General features: G+C 46.5%; 1 protein-coding gene across 1 annotated transcript in view; it reads right to left on the reverse strand.

Annotated features, from left to right (window-relative positions):
• plxna4 (plexin A4) overlaps window positions 1-12,995 on the reverse strand; it is a 240,052-nt gene extending 227,057 nt beyond the window's left edge. The window contains exon 1 of the mRNA XM_031583020.2: window positions 12,358-12,995. The gene's annotated coding sequence lies outside the window, so the exon portion shown is untranslated. The remainder of the gene's footprint in view (window positions 1-12,357) is intronic.
• Between the last annotated feature and the right edge of the window lie 1,523 nt (window positions 12,996-14,518).

Raw genomic sequence — 14,518 nt, forward strand, 5'->3', positions numbered from 1 at the left:
AGAGGAACAAGAAAGGTCATCCTAATTACGTGCCAGTGATAGTCAGGCCTACGTCAGACACGGGCAAGTGTCACCACAGATTGTTGGCCGATAATCCAAATGGGAGCCTGGAGGGGTCAAACCTCATCACCAGCAGCTGATGAGTACCTTGTTAACGATGAAGGGTAAATCAATTCAAATGTAATAGCTGTGGCTGCCGACGTTTTCGCGGGGGCCTGTGCATTGGCAATTCCGACCGGCTTTATGAAGCCGCGGATTTTTCCCGTCGGTTGAAGTTGATTTCAAAGCGCTGGCCTGAGCCCAAAAGCTGGCCAAGCAAATCCGGCAGATCTGAGAAACATGTTGACATCTGCCTGTCCTCTCGCCCCCCGCCCATTTTCCCTCCTCCTCTGTATTTCTCTCTGTCTCCCTCGCTCTCCCTCCCTCCCTCTCCCTCTCCCTCTTCAGAGACTCTAATCCTCCTTAGCGGGCCTGGGTTCAAGCACAGAGGTTCATCCCTTTCCCTCATACTCACTTTCTCTCTCTCTCTCTCTCTCTCCCTCTCTCTCTTCTTCATCTCTTGCCCCCTCTCACTGTCTGTTTCCCTTTCTCATTTATACACTCCTCTCCCCCCCCCCAACATAACTTGCCAAGAATTTGCTCTTGCGTTGTGCAGGAGAATGAAACGTTTTTGGACTCAGGCCACTACAGACCATGCAAGCGACACTATGTCCTTTCCTTTAGATGCTCATGTGAAATCATCTTAAGGGTTAGGCTCGCTGAGTATCTTGGCGCACACACACACACAGACAAACACACACACACACACACAAACAAACACATACACACACACACACACACACACACACTCCTCCTCCCTGTTCCCTGCTTCCATCTCGCTCGAATCTTGGCACCAACACAGACTAACGCTGGCCTCACTCGACAGGCTGCGTTATCGGCACAGATAAGGACGCTTTGATAGCATTACTGAGGTTGCTGAAGGGCCACTACGGCCACCGTCACCAGCTTCCCACTTTATTGGGTTAGTCTCCTGGATGCTTCCTGTGGCCAAGTCTCCTCCTCGGTTGGCCAGCTTATTATGATGACGGTGATGAATCCTCTGTTCGAGAGCACACTGTGCTCTCAGGAAGCCAAGCAGAAGAATTGGACCGCTAATTATATGCTTTTTCTAAATTTGTCTGCGTCTGTTTCAGTGGCACATGCTAGTCGACTGTCTACGTCACTGCCATTAGCAAGCCGTGCGCAGACGTGCAGGCAATAAGCACGAAAGAATAGCACCCCGTCTCTCAAACTCGAGGACATTAACATTTGTGAGATAATTTCCAGAACATGCTAAATACAAAAGGAGAGAGCGTCGGAATCACTAATTAATCAATCAATTAGTTAATACTCCACAACATTAGCGGAAAGCTCCCTCTAAGAGCCGTTAATGAAAGACTGGGGGTGACAGTTGTTTTCACAGAACCGGCTCACGCAGGTTCTTTCTGACTCTCTCTCTCTCTCTCTCTCTTTCTTTCTTTATCTTCCTCCTGTAAACTGCTTTTCCTTCTCTCCTCTCTTTTCACACTCCCCTTCTCCCCGGTGTTTTCAGCCCAATGCCCCAATTCCCTCTGCGAACCCACGGAATGGAATGTAGACCTTGTCGACAAATCAGTTCTATCCTCCTTCGGCTTCAGCCATATCCTCAGTCTCCACACGTCCTCCGTCCACCTCTGCCTCCACCTCTCCAGCATCTCTGATTCTCTTTCTTTTTCTCTGTCTGGGAAAGGGGCAACTACTCCGCTTCTCTCCCCCTGTCCAGTATGCCTCCTCTCCAAGGACCACCTTGTTCTCGTATCTCTCTCTCTGTGACCCTCTCTGTCCTCCTATCCTCTCTTCCTCTCACTTCTTCCCCACCTTTTCTTTTGCTTTTTTTTTGTCCTCATGCTTGTGAATGGAATTATTCACCCGTTGCTGAAATAGCAGTGATAAAAAAAAGCTGAGAGGTCATTCCTGTAAGTTTAAAGTGGCTCGTCTTTCCCTTTCTGCGCTGGGTTATTTATGAAGCAGCCACTGAAACAGAAGCGCACGCCTCAGTACCCTAAATCAAGATGCCGGGGAACCTCCCCTGTGGGTAGACATGCAAGTTCAAAAACACACACGTCCACACACACGTGTACTTAATCGACCTGCCTTCTACACACTGTCGAGCATTCTAGTGACACACACACACACACAAACACACACACAAACACACACACACACACACACACACACACACACACACAGTCAGGCAGTCAAGACTTTCATCAGCTGAGGCTTTCATGCCAACTAGAGCAGTGCGCTGAAAAGAGACAGGGAGAGATTTGATTTCCAGGAGACGGCTTCCCTGACGCTCCTCTCTCACCAAAGCAATACCGAGGCATGTCACTGGCATTGATGCAGGTAATAAATCAGAGATCATAAAGGATCGTCTCACACACACACACACAGTCTCACACTCACACACACACACACACACACACACACACACACACAGTCTCACACACACGCCACACCGTTTATTCTTGCCCTCATGATAAACCACTTATGTGAGCTGGAAGGGCAGGGGATCTCTGACAGTAAGACGGGGGTGTGGGGAGGGGGGGGGGGGGGGAAAACAAAGCAGCAGGGGGAGGGCTACCAGCGCGGGGCCCCAGACGGAGTTTACAGGCCCGGGGCGCTTGGAGTGAATATTTGGGGCCAGTTGGGTCTTGATCCTGGGTGTGAAGAGACTGTTAGAGCCTGGAGGCGCTACACCACCACGGTGCGATGCAAATCATCAGTCAGCCGTCAGTAAATAACCAGATGGGCTAGTTAGGGGCCAGACATAATGGCGAGGCGCACAAATGAACCAGCAGCCATTTAAACGGGACTAGCACAGACTGCTAATGGTGCGGGACAAAAAAGAGCTAACTCGCGAGCTGAAAGTGCACTAAATGCTTACATCATTGCAAATCACATCAGTAATCAGTAATCGATCCCCACCGTTAGCGAGGATATTAGTCAGTCTCCATTACCTCAGCCTGCAAGGCTCCGCTAAGCGGACTTGACCTACAAGATTAACTTCTTAGACACGAACACCTAATGATCATAGGGCTTTATAGTGATTATTATAAACCGTTAAACTGTGTTTTTAATTTATCTCTTGCTTTGTGTGTGTGTGGTAAAATGAGCTTAGGATCGCAAGGCTCAGTCCAAAGGACATGGATTCAGCTGGAGTAATCCACCTTATGTAGCCTACCCTTCCCTCATTGCACACACACACACACACACACACACACACAAACATACACACACACACACACACACACACACACACAAACAGGCACACACACAAACACATCCACAGTGAGATAGAGAAACAGTGCGTCCCTCATCTGTGTGTGATATTGTATTTTTTTTTTTAAAGATTCCTGGATTAAGGATTTCTTTCAATTAATCCTTCGGAAGGATGAATAAGAGTCTGCTTTATATAAATGATCACTGTTTCTGGATTAGAAACAATAGATAAAATGAGGTCATCTCATAGCTTGGCTTTAGCTGACGAGGAAACATGCTCTATTTGATGTTTTGGAAAACGTTTTGCGAATTTCGTGGCCATCTCACCAGTTCAGAATGAATCATCTTGTCAGTCATTAAGCACTCCAGGCTTGGCGCCGTGAAATGCGGCCCGAAAAGACAACAGTTATAAAGACATAATTTTACAGGCCAAATTAAAATAAATGCCTCTAAACGCCAGAGGTTCTATTCTGAGATGATAGGTTGGAAACGAATAGCTATTGTAGCATTACAGTCAACTGTAGACACATTAGTTTGAAGTGTACACCAATGGTATCAGCACCCCAACCCCCCTCCAAAGGCATACTTGAAAGAAACTGTCAAATTCCCCCTCCCTCTTTAACCTGCTCCCACCCAAAAAGCCATTTTCCTACCTTTTCACAAAAATGACAAATTGCAACCGCTGCCGTAACCGAGAGAGGTTGGACGGTTGAGAGGTGTGGTGTGGTGGGGTGGTGGTGGTGGTGGTGGGGTGGGTGAGGTTGAAAAAAAAGATCAAGAAAGATGGAAATACAGTTTTTGTTTTTTTCTTTGCTTTTTTGTATTCAAAGGTCACGCTGAAAGCAAATGAAACCTTGCCATCAGTCCTAAAGTACAAGGTGGGCTAGAAATCACCTTCTATATTCCCACTCAGGATGACAAGCAGTGAAAAACAAATAACAGCGAAGCGACCAGAGAAAGCTGACAAGGTCAGCCAATGCAATCATGAGGTGGCACCCTATCATCAGGACCTCGCGACAGCTTGGAAAGGCCCCATAAATAAAAAAAGAAATCAAATCAAATCGGACTGCGGGCATGCAGACAGGTTCATTCAGACTCTGCAATGTCGGCACTCGCTATATGTTGAGCACGCACGGCACACACTCACATGCCAAAATAAAAAGATTAAGAGACACACATATGAATGCATATGGTACCCGTGCATACACACACACACACACACACAGTCACACACAAACACAAACACTTAGTGCACACACACAACCACGTAAGCACACATGCACACACAGATGTGTGAGATTAAAGAGTATTTACATAATTGTCATTGTGGTAATTACAGCTGCTCCTGGGGGATTACATAATGGACTGCACTGACAAGGAAAGGCAATGTCAATTGGCCATCATGTGAACACTCAGTATGTAGTTTGCTTCACAGAGCAAATGCGACTGCAATGCATTACCACGGTAACCTCAATGTTATAATCCATAACAAAGGGAAAACTTTGTTTTGGAACACCACTGTGAGAATACCTATGGGAGTGAAACAGGACAGGGGTGCAATTCTAGAATGTTCCACCTGTGCAGCTGGCATATGGCTGAGGCAGGGTAGTTTTGGCGAGAGTATAGGGACCCTGTTTTCAACACTCAAGCCTCCTCCACCTGCTCTTCTGAATTGTCTCTCTGTGGAGGGACACTGTCATGAGACTGCATGGTGGCGACCCAAGAGGCCTATGCCACTCCCTGTGGTGGTGGTAACAAACACACACACACACACACACACACACACACACACACACACACAGAGAGAGGGAGACACACACACACACACACACATACACGCTCCACAGAGCATCAGCATGCATCTGCATTAATGAATGGACGCTGCAGACCATCCCGCTATCCTGCTCAAACCCACACACACACACACACACTGTATAAACACTGGTCCCCTGTAAGGCAGACACATTAAGGAGGGGCAGCATTCACTCCTCATGGCATACACCAGGGTCTCCAAGCATCACACTGACCAGTTCACATGGGCCATATAGCCTGAGGCTCAAACACAAGAATGTTCACGAGAACAAACACACACACACACACGCGCGCAGGCACGCATGCACACACGCATGCAAACACACACACACACACACACACAAATGCCCTTAGGAAAAGAGCTTTGAAGAGAGCTCAACATTGTTGAAAACAAGTGTTCTCCTAAAGCACTGCCTGCTTACTCTCACTAACCGTGACTTTTTGGTTACACATCGCCCTTAAGCGCCTGCACCATCAACACCACAGCCAGCCAGTCCCAGTCAATGCTCTCCTTTATGGCCAGAGGTGACAGAGATGGCCGCTGTCCCGTGCCGTGTGAGCGGGCACTAGCGTCACAGCATTGAGGCACAGCCTCAGGGCTTGGCAGTCACATGCCCATTCAGTGAAGATGGGAGGGGGGGGGGGGGGGGGGGGGGGGGGGTGAGGGGTTTCATGACTGAGGCCCACAGCGTTGTCTTTGATAGGGCACGGCTACCACTCCGTCCTTGACAAAGTGGCCACTGACTCCCATAAATCCTTAATTTGCCCCTTTACTGTAATGGGCAAGGGATCGTAAAACATCCAATGACACGCTGCCGTCCAGCCTGTCTGTCGTGCTGTGCTTTGCCCAAGGGCCACAAAAGTGTCATCGAATGGGGGGAGAGGAGGGGAGAGGAGGGTTAGGTTGACGCACCCTTGCATCATTTTTCACCTCACAGAATAAATGGCAGAGAGTGCTCATTGCATTTCATTGTTGTTATTTCGCTTTTGTGGCTGGGACTTCTTTGACTGAAAGCCTGGCTGTCTGGCATAGTGCTGTTTAGGTGGGAGGCACTCTCATCTGTTTGCTGTAAAGGCAGGATAGCATCTGTCCTGTTTTCTATTTACCTTTCCCCCCCCATGCTCTCGATTTGTCAGAGCCTTTGGCGTAAACATCGAAAGGCAGCTTTCCCTTTTTCGTTTTCCTCAGAGGCCCCAGGAGCCTGCGATGAAGCACAACTAAATCCACCCCCCACCCCCCCATCCCTCTCTCTTCTTCTCTCCTCTTGTCCCCTATTGTACCCCTTTACACTCCACAGCCAGTCAGAGCTGTTTAGTTCCATCTCTCCAGCATGCTTTCACCTGATCGCATTTCCTCCCTCCCTCCATCTCTCTCTCTCTCTCTCTCTTTCTCTCTCTCTCTCCAGAAGCTTGCTGGCAGCTACCCAGCTCCACCATCCACTCAGTCGGGCGCTTAGGGGTCTGTAGGCCGGGCCGGGATCACGGCTAAGGGGGACAAATCACAGTGACAGCGCAGAACAGGAAAAGCACCTGCTTTCGCCCACGTGGCTTAGTCGCTTTACCACATTTCATCCTACACTGAGAGGATGTGGCTTTTTTTTCTCCTTCATCTACAACCTCCCCATCCCCTCCGCCTCACCCCCCCCCCCCCCCTCGTTCTCTAGCGATACTGTAGCTAGAGGTCTTAAGACGGTACTACAAGAGTCGCCCATTCAAGGTTTTCGCCATGCCGAATCAAAAGGTTTGCACATGGCGTATCCAATGGAAGCTGGAGGTGCCTTATCTCTGAAGCGCGGGGAAAAGAGTGAATTCAGGAGAGCGGTGCGGTGGCAGGCGTAGCAGCAGTACTGAGAGAGAGAGAGAGAGAGGTAATAGGGGAATATTACTGGAGCTGTAATTCTCTCTGATGGTGTGTGCCAAGGAGAAATCCCAGCACGGCATTTCAAATTGATCCAATACTATCCCTCGTCCTCATACCCAAAGCAAAATGTGAGACTTGCCATTGATTCCTTCATTAGGTCAGTGATGGAGAGCATGAGCAATCGCTCTTTATGAAGCAGAGTGGCTTGTTTTACAAGGAGCAGGAGGCATAATCTTTTCCAAATAGCCTCCCTCTCAATGTGGCAAATTAGAGACACGGCTATATTCATTTCAGCCACCGGTCGCATTTTACATAATTACTGTCGAGCTATAACGCATCCTCATTCCACTAAAATGCCAGTTGGCTTAACCTTTCGTGGTGTCACCTCGATGAGGTCTCAATGGCGCCCCCTAGCAAGATCTGCAGGTGAAATGGGGGAAATTACACAAGAGGGGAAGGGGGAGCTGAGTTAACAAGTCACGTTGCTATGGGAACACGTTTAGCAGTGTGGGCGGCAGTGGGACTAAAGTGTGCTACTACAACAGAGACACCTTAATGCATGCTACATATGCCGCCGAGGCAAACAAACATAGGCAATGTGGTAGGGCTGGGGATTCATCTACGGATAACCACTCAGGTAATTAAAGAGGTAGGGATCGGCAGCATGGAGGTCACAGCGAGGTCACAGAGTTTTGTTTCTCTTTGCCTCTCACACACACATTGACCATGCGATTGTTGTCAATTGTTGGGCTTTCTAACCAGTCCCCTTTTTGTTGACTGTTTCTGCAAATGTCTTTCTGCCCAGCTTTCAGGAAATGCAAATAGCGCCCACTGCATTCTGCAACAACGGACTCCCCCTCCCCCTTGTCTCACTTGATTACAACCTAGGATTAGTTTAATGTGATACAGGTTTAAAATCTATGCTGATTGCAATGTGCTATGGACTATGGTTTCTTCATGTCATGCATGGCTTGCTGTGGTGAAACATATGCTGCGAAACAGCCTCCCAGGGTGGGCATTAAGATAACGACAAGTTATATTGATGCCTGGCAGGGGTTCCTCGCCCAAGATGGCTCTGAATCATGCTTGCTGTTGCTCAAGCACCTAATGTAAAAAGCTGCTACTCCCTTCCTGGAGGGCTCTCAACAAATAATAGTGAAGAATCTTGCGAGTGATAGCATCGTAACCTTACTCTCAGGCTGTCTCTCTCAATCCCTGTCTCCCTCCCTTCCACTAAGAGTGTCTCTGTCTCTATGCACGTGTGACTCTCATTCCATTGGCGTCTCCCTCAGAAGAGCGATTAAGATCATACCTCATCTGCTGTCCCATTCAATTATACTGACAATAAGGAGTGCAGCTCAAAGCCCAGAGAAGGATCTGAGGGTTTTCTCTCTCTCTCTCTCTCTCTCTCTCTCTCTCTCTCTCTCTCTCTTTCTGTCTGTCTGTCTCTCTGTCTGTCTGTCTGTCTCCCTGTCTCCTTGTCAGTCTGTCTGTCTGTCTGTCCTTCTGTCTGTCTGTCTTTCAATCTGTCTATCCAGCTCGGTGACTTTGCATTCAGTTTATTACTGCTATGCTTTGTACTGTAATTGCAACACTGTTTGTCCAAACATCTTTTCTTCTGAGCGACTTCACAGATATTGGAGACTGAAGCAGAGTTATATCTAATCCACTTAAAGGCATCAAGCACAGGGGAGTCTATTCACAGTCTACAATTTTCACATCATTTCATGCATCTGAAACAAAACTCATTTGTGCCTCGTCATGCTTGGCTTGTTACAGAAAAACAGAAATGCCAGTAGGCAAGAGGTGCATATTTCATCTCTGAGACTCACCCCCTCTGCATATCTCCGCTAGACTTTCAAGGGCCAACACACCCCAGGAGTCCATGGTAATGCCAAAAACTAACATTCAACCTACTTGTGGTTATCTCTGGTGTTGTGCATCCTCAAACTCATTCACAACCTGCACTTGGAGGACCTGAGGGCTTTCTTCTAGGCCAAGCTGTGGCCTCAACGAAAAGTGCTGTCTAATAAAGGCGCTAAGGCTAGCTTTGTAGTCACTTGAAAAGACACGACTCGATGTTTTTTAATAGCGTCGAGCTTGGTGTGCTTGTGGGCTCGCTGAGCTTGGTGCGCTTGTGGGCCATTGTGAGCAATTTGCATTAAGCCTCAAATAAATCTTCACACATTCTTGATCTCGTTATTTTGTTTTTCTTCTTCTTCTTTTTCGGCCACGTCACCTACTTCTTGGGGTGTTATGAAAAATGGCAGAAATAAAAGTACAGGGCAACAAGGGGGAGGAGAAACACAGCGGAAATGCATGCGCTCTCTTCTCACACCGGGAGAGGACTGCCTGGGGCATCTGAATAACACTCACATGTGCAGCCATCCTGCTGCCTCAGTGACAAGAAGCTGAGTCTCTAACCAGGAGATATCACCACACCACTCATTATCCACACACTCATAGACACACAGCTAGAGAGAGTGGGGGGAGTGGGGGGCATTGACTGTAGGGGGCCATCACGCAGTTGTCACAAAGGACAGACTTGAATGTCATTTCCTACCAAGACTGACAAGTCAGTCTCTCACTCACTTTCACTCACTCACACTCATAAATATACACACTCACACACAGAACTGCTGTGATGTCTTTCTGGAGAACAATTTAGAGGCGTCTCATTAAATACAACAAGATTACAAAATTGATTTTTTTTCTTCCCCTGTTCTGCCTGCTATAGTTTCCCAACCGGAGCATAAGAGCATGGAAATACGTGGAGTCAAACGTTAACTTCATCATGATTAGTTTTTTACCTTTCAACGGTTAATCGAACCCCAGTGGAACCTGAGCAGCCGCCCGCACACCACCGAACACTGATAGAGAGAAACTAGCACAAATACACGCATGCACACTTGACAATCAAAACATCTGCATTTCTTAAGTTGCCCATCTGCACAAAGAAAGACAGAATTGACCATAACTTGGGGGCATTAGGATGTGATGCCATCAGCCGAGTGCGTGCTCTGTCTGGACGGCTACCGTTTGAGTAGTAGTCTACCACGGTTAGGGTGTCTACGGACTGACAAGCGACACAGAGAGGCCCATTCACAGGCGCGCACAAACGCATCATTCAGACAGACATAACACACGTCTGCCTCGTTGTGCTCATATTCCGGCAGAACATCATTCAATAGCAGCAGCTCGAATACCCATTGACATCGCATGTCATCGGTGACATTTCAATCAGTCATACATCTTCGGGAAAGAATTTCCTTTCAAGAACCGTATATCCAAGCATAGTATCTAAATTGATTTCAAGTTAAAACTGTGTACACTGAAATATCAACACTGAGTTCATCATAGATCACCATGCAAGGTTGAAGACTACACTCAAACAAACATGGGAAGCAGCCTTGCGTGCTAATATGTCTCAGAAGAGCGTAAGGTCACGTAAGTGTCGTGGGTTTCCTAGAAAAGAAGAGTGCTACATTTCCCTCTGTCACGCACGCACAGAGACACACAAACTCACACATTCGACAGCGCTCTGACATCCCTGGGTAGCGTGTCACGGCGGTTCCACGGCTCCCAGGTAGCCGATCTGAATTGTGCCAGCTGTTCCACTTTAACTCCCATGCAGAGCCACAGGTTAACGGTTACTGGCGGGCTCAGGCCTTTAACGGACACGGTGTTCCTATTGATGTCACGCCTGGAAGTGTCTGTGAGTCACAGCGCAGAGTGTACATTAACCTTACAGAAACACGACCTTTTCGAAAATCTCTAATGCATGGTCTGTATTCCTGAACCCTTCAACTCAAATAGGCCTTTCTCCGTTCCCTGTTAATTTAGTTTTAGTGTGAAATACGCTGTACAGTTCTGTGCTTGAAGCAACTAGGCTCCACTTGCCCTACAGTGACTCCGAGGTCCAGGAACACGCAAAGTTCCAATTTCGGTGCGGCCGGGGAAGCTATAGAGAATGACTGCTTTGGTGCGGCGCCACGTTGGTAAGCTGCCCTGCGTCGGCGCACCCTACAGCAAAGACCGCATATAACGAACAGCTATGATCGGACTTAATTCAAGGAAGGGCCATAGACACGGAGTAATAACCTTACCGTAGCAACTATCTTGTACCTGACCACGGAAGACTTGCTCTTCAACTCCTTATTGAGCGTGTACCATAATTTCATTCCGTGGTCTTTTCTTGAAATTCCATTGGTGGTAAACACAGGAAAAACAAGGCGAAGACCATATCCACTTTAAGATTATAGGCTACTTTGTGAAATATCGACTTCGAGATATTTTACAAAGAATGAAAAACCTCAATATGACTGATACATGTGGCGATCAGTGTGGAATAGGTCACAACCTTAAAGGTTCTACTGGGTTTTAATTATAGTCAAATATAACACGCTACCATTCACACCGAATTTCCCTGGCAGCTTGTGAATGAGACAGTTTCATTTTTAACGTTTACTGCAAACCACATTTTGGGTGAACTAATGGGATTTTCCAGTGAGTGGCAAATCACTGACAGCTGTAATATTGCCTCACTTTATTCAACGGCTCCGTTTTCTTCCTACAAAGTGATATGAAAAAGCAGTGGGAGATATGTATCGCCAGTCTCCACAAAGTTGAATCCGACACAGCGCCGAGCTGAGTGCCATTTCAAGTGACTACAAATGCATGATGTAACGTGCATATTAAAGTTGCTTTTCTGTCACACACGCACGCAAAGGTGACTTCTTGTCCTCGCATAATATTTGAATGAACATGCGCGAAATAAATGATGAATTTAAACATATCAGACTGTCCACTACATTAGGAGGGGCTTGATACGGCCAGGCAAACGCATTCTCGTACGTTTTACAATATATGGAATACTGCATAGCAGCTTGTGTGTTACATAGGTGGGAACGGTTCTTCTGTCACCGCGAAATGTACTCACATCGCCGTTCTCACAGGCCCTTACAAAATGTTCAGCTGCACTGTGTGAACATGTGGATATTACAGCATTCAAGGTGAAACATCCTATAAATCCAAGTTTTATCGCTTTTATTTATTTTTATTTAACACCAGGTAATTATCAATTAGGTATGTAACTGTTCAGGTTGTAAGCTTATTATGCACGGAAATAATAGTTCTCGCACCTTAATCCTGTATGGACGTGATAAGAATATAGTAAGATGTCCTTTTAGAAAAAGATAACGAAACCGTTAAGGGGCGAGGATGGTGCAGTGCTCTCCGTAGCGATACCCATAGCTGTGCACCGCATAACAGGTAACACGCCTTACCTGGCGCAGCAAGTCGCACGGCGAACGTCCCTAAAATCTCATTTTAAAACCTAAAAGGTTCATCCCGCAACACTACCATTACTGTGCAAACCCCCTTACCTATTTTCGCTGCGGTTTTCTGTTCACAGCCGCAGTCGCATTGACACTGCGGATCCCAAGGAATCCCAACTCCCTTACTCCAAAATGACAACCAAGAAGGGTGTTAAAAAAGAACAAAATGCGTTTTTAAGCAATCCACTTGGCCCTTGATGCTTCACAGCTGACTTTGTCGAAGGCAAATCCTCGGAAGCAATGTTTAATTTCCTTGTCAAGAAGAGAAGAAATAGCAGCAGATTCCCATCAACACTCCCCTCCGAGTAGCGATACCCTCTTCAGCAACTATGCCGCGCTGAGGACTCTCCGAGCCAGCGGACTTGCGATCCCTCCCATCCCAGACACAGTCCCTTCTCTTTGCCTTTGCAGAGATGTAATCGCTGCACTTGCTTTCCGCAGGCGTATGTGCTGTCGCTTTCAGCGGTTTTACGTACGAAATGAAACACTCTCTGCAGCGGGGAGCGGTCAGAAGGGTCTTTGAGTTGGTAGGCTCGTAGCTGACTCCCAAGGAACTGGGTAGGGACTTCAATCGATGGCTTTTTACTGTGGCGCAAGCACTCTGCCTAGTTTTGCCAACCCTTCTGACTTGCCTGCAGTGACATCCTGGAGCTGGCCGCTGATTGGGCTAATTGTAAAATTTCATTGCCAGCAATCACAGCGCACAGCTCTCATGAATGAGACACATGCTTGCACCTTGCAGCCGGCAAATGCATTTCAATGTTTATGTAATGCATTCATTCCGGCGTGAAAGGGATTTAGGGACGCCAAGGGGGAATTCGGAAGAATACAATACTGGGGGTAAAAATGATCAACGGATTTGAATATCTAATCTGCGGATCATTTTAAAATGGAGATTAGAGCACGAAAATATAATTAAGATACTTGCGCAGAATTAAGAGATTAACTCTTTATAAATGTGCTTCCGTTTTGTAGGTTCCGCTCATTAGAATTGTATGATTAATTAAAACAATTGCAAGTGTGTTGTAATATGTAGACATGTAATGCCAGACGTAGATTAGATAGTTCACAATCTTCTTTGTTTTTCTTTTGAGCACTCATACTTTATTAATTTTAAAACGAAACCACTAAGTCTTCCAAAAATAAGACTAAAAGTACATTTAGTTCATTTCTTCACTTTTCTTTGCTACAACGTTGATCATGTCCAATTTGTCTATTTAAAAGTAGTCTAGTCTCTATAAAAGCCTATGTCAAGTAAATCTATTGTCATGGATTGGAAAAATAAAAATGTTTCAAATTACCTTTTCAAACACCCTACAATACAATCACTATAATCCTGCACTACAACGCTCACTTATGTGGTAGCGCCGATTATTGCGGTTTACGTGCATCAATAAAAGTGGCCTATCATTCTTACTGCAATGTCTCTGACCCCGGCTGTACGAGGCATGGAGCGTTTTTGGATGCAGAATTCTTCGAAACACTGCATGATAGCCCCACCTGCAGGTTACTGCAGTATTGCATTCTACTTGTCACCTCTGCGTCTGGCTGAAGTTCGTCTGCTGCCCCTCGCTTGCCATTCTTTAGCCTGCCACTGTCTGTGACATGGTGGGGATTTTCCCCCCCCGGTAGACACTGAGTACTTAAATATCAACTTGGTTGCCAACAGATGGTATTAGGAACAAGTTTACAGATCCTCCATACATTGTTATACCTGTTTTTGATCCCCCAGCAGAGAAAAAAGAACATATCAAAGGGAAAGTAAGTTACTCTAGCAAGTAATAGAATTGACTATCTTCGAGTTGTTGTAAAATAAGATGGTAGACATACTTGTTCTGTCTAGCTTATCAGAATTCCACCTAGATGATCTATTGCTTGGCTTGTATTAGTGTAACTGGTGACTCTATGTTATCAGTGTCAGAAAATGAGCTACACACATACACAACATGTGCACAGTTCAATGAGGTATGGACAAATAAAGCCAATATCTAAATTGACGTGAAGGACAGTGTGTCAGGACATATATAAATCAATGATGGGAGTCTTGTGATAACAAACAACCTAGGACATAGAGAGAGTGGTCATCTTTTGTAAATCAATGCATGCGAATCTACACTGGCATTGTCATGTGCGAATGTGTTTAAGTCCCGGGTGTGAAGCTGAATACGATTGATTGAGTGTGTGGGAAGGTCAGAGCAGATCTGTAACA

The sequence above is a fragment of the Clupea harengus genome, chromosome 16, assembly GCF_900700415.2.
Source record: "Clupea harengus chromosome 16, Ch_v2.0.2, whole genome shotgun sequence".
NCBI classification, from domain to species: Eukaryota; Metazoa; Chordata; class Actinopteri; order Clupeiformes; family Clupeidae; genus Clupea; species Clupea harengus.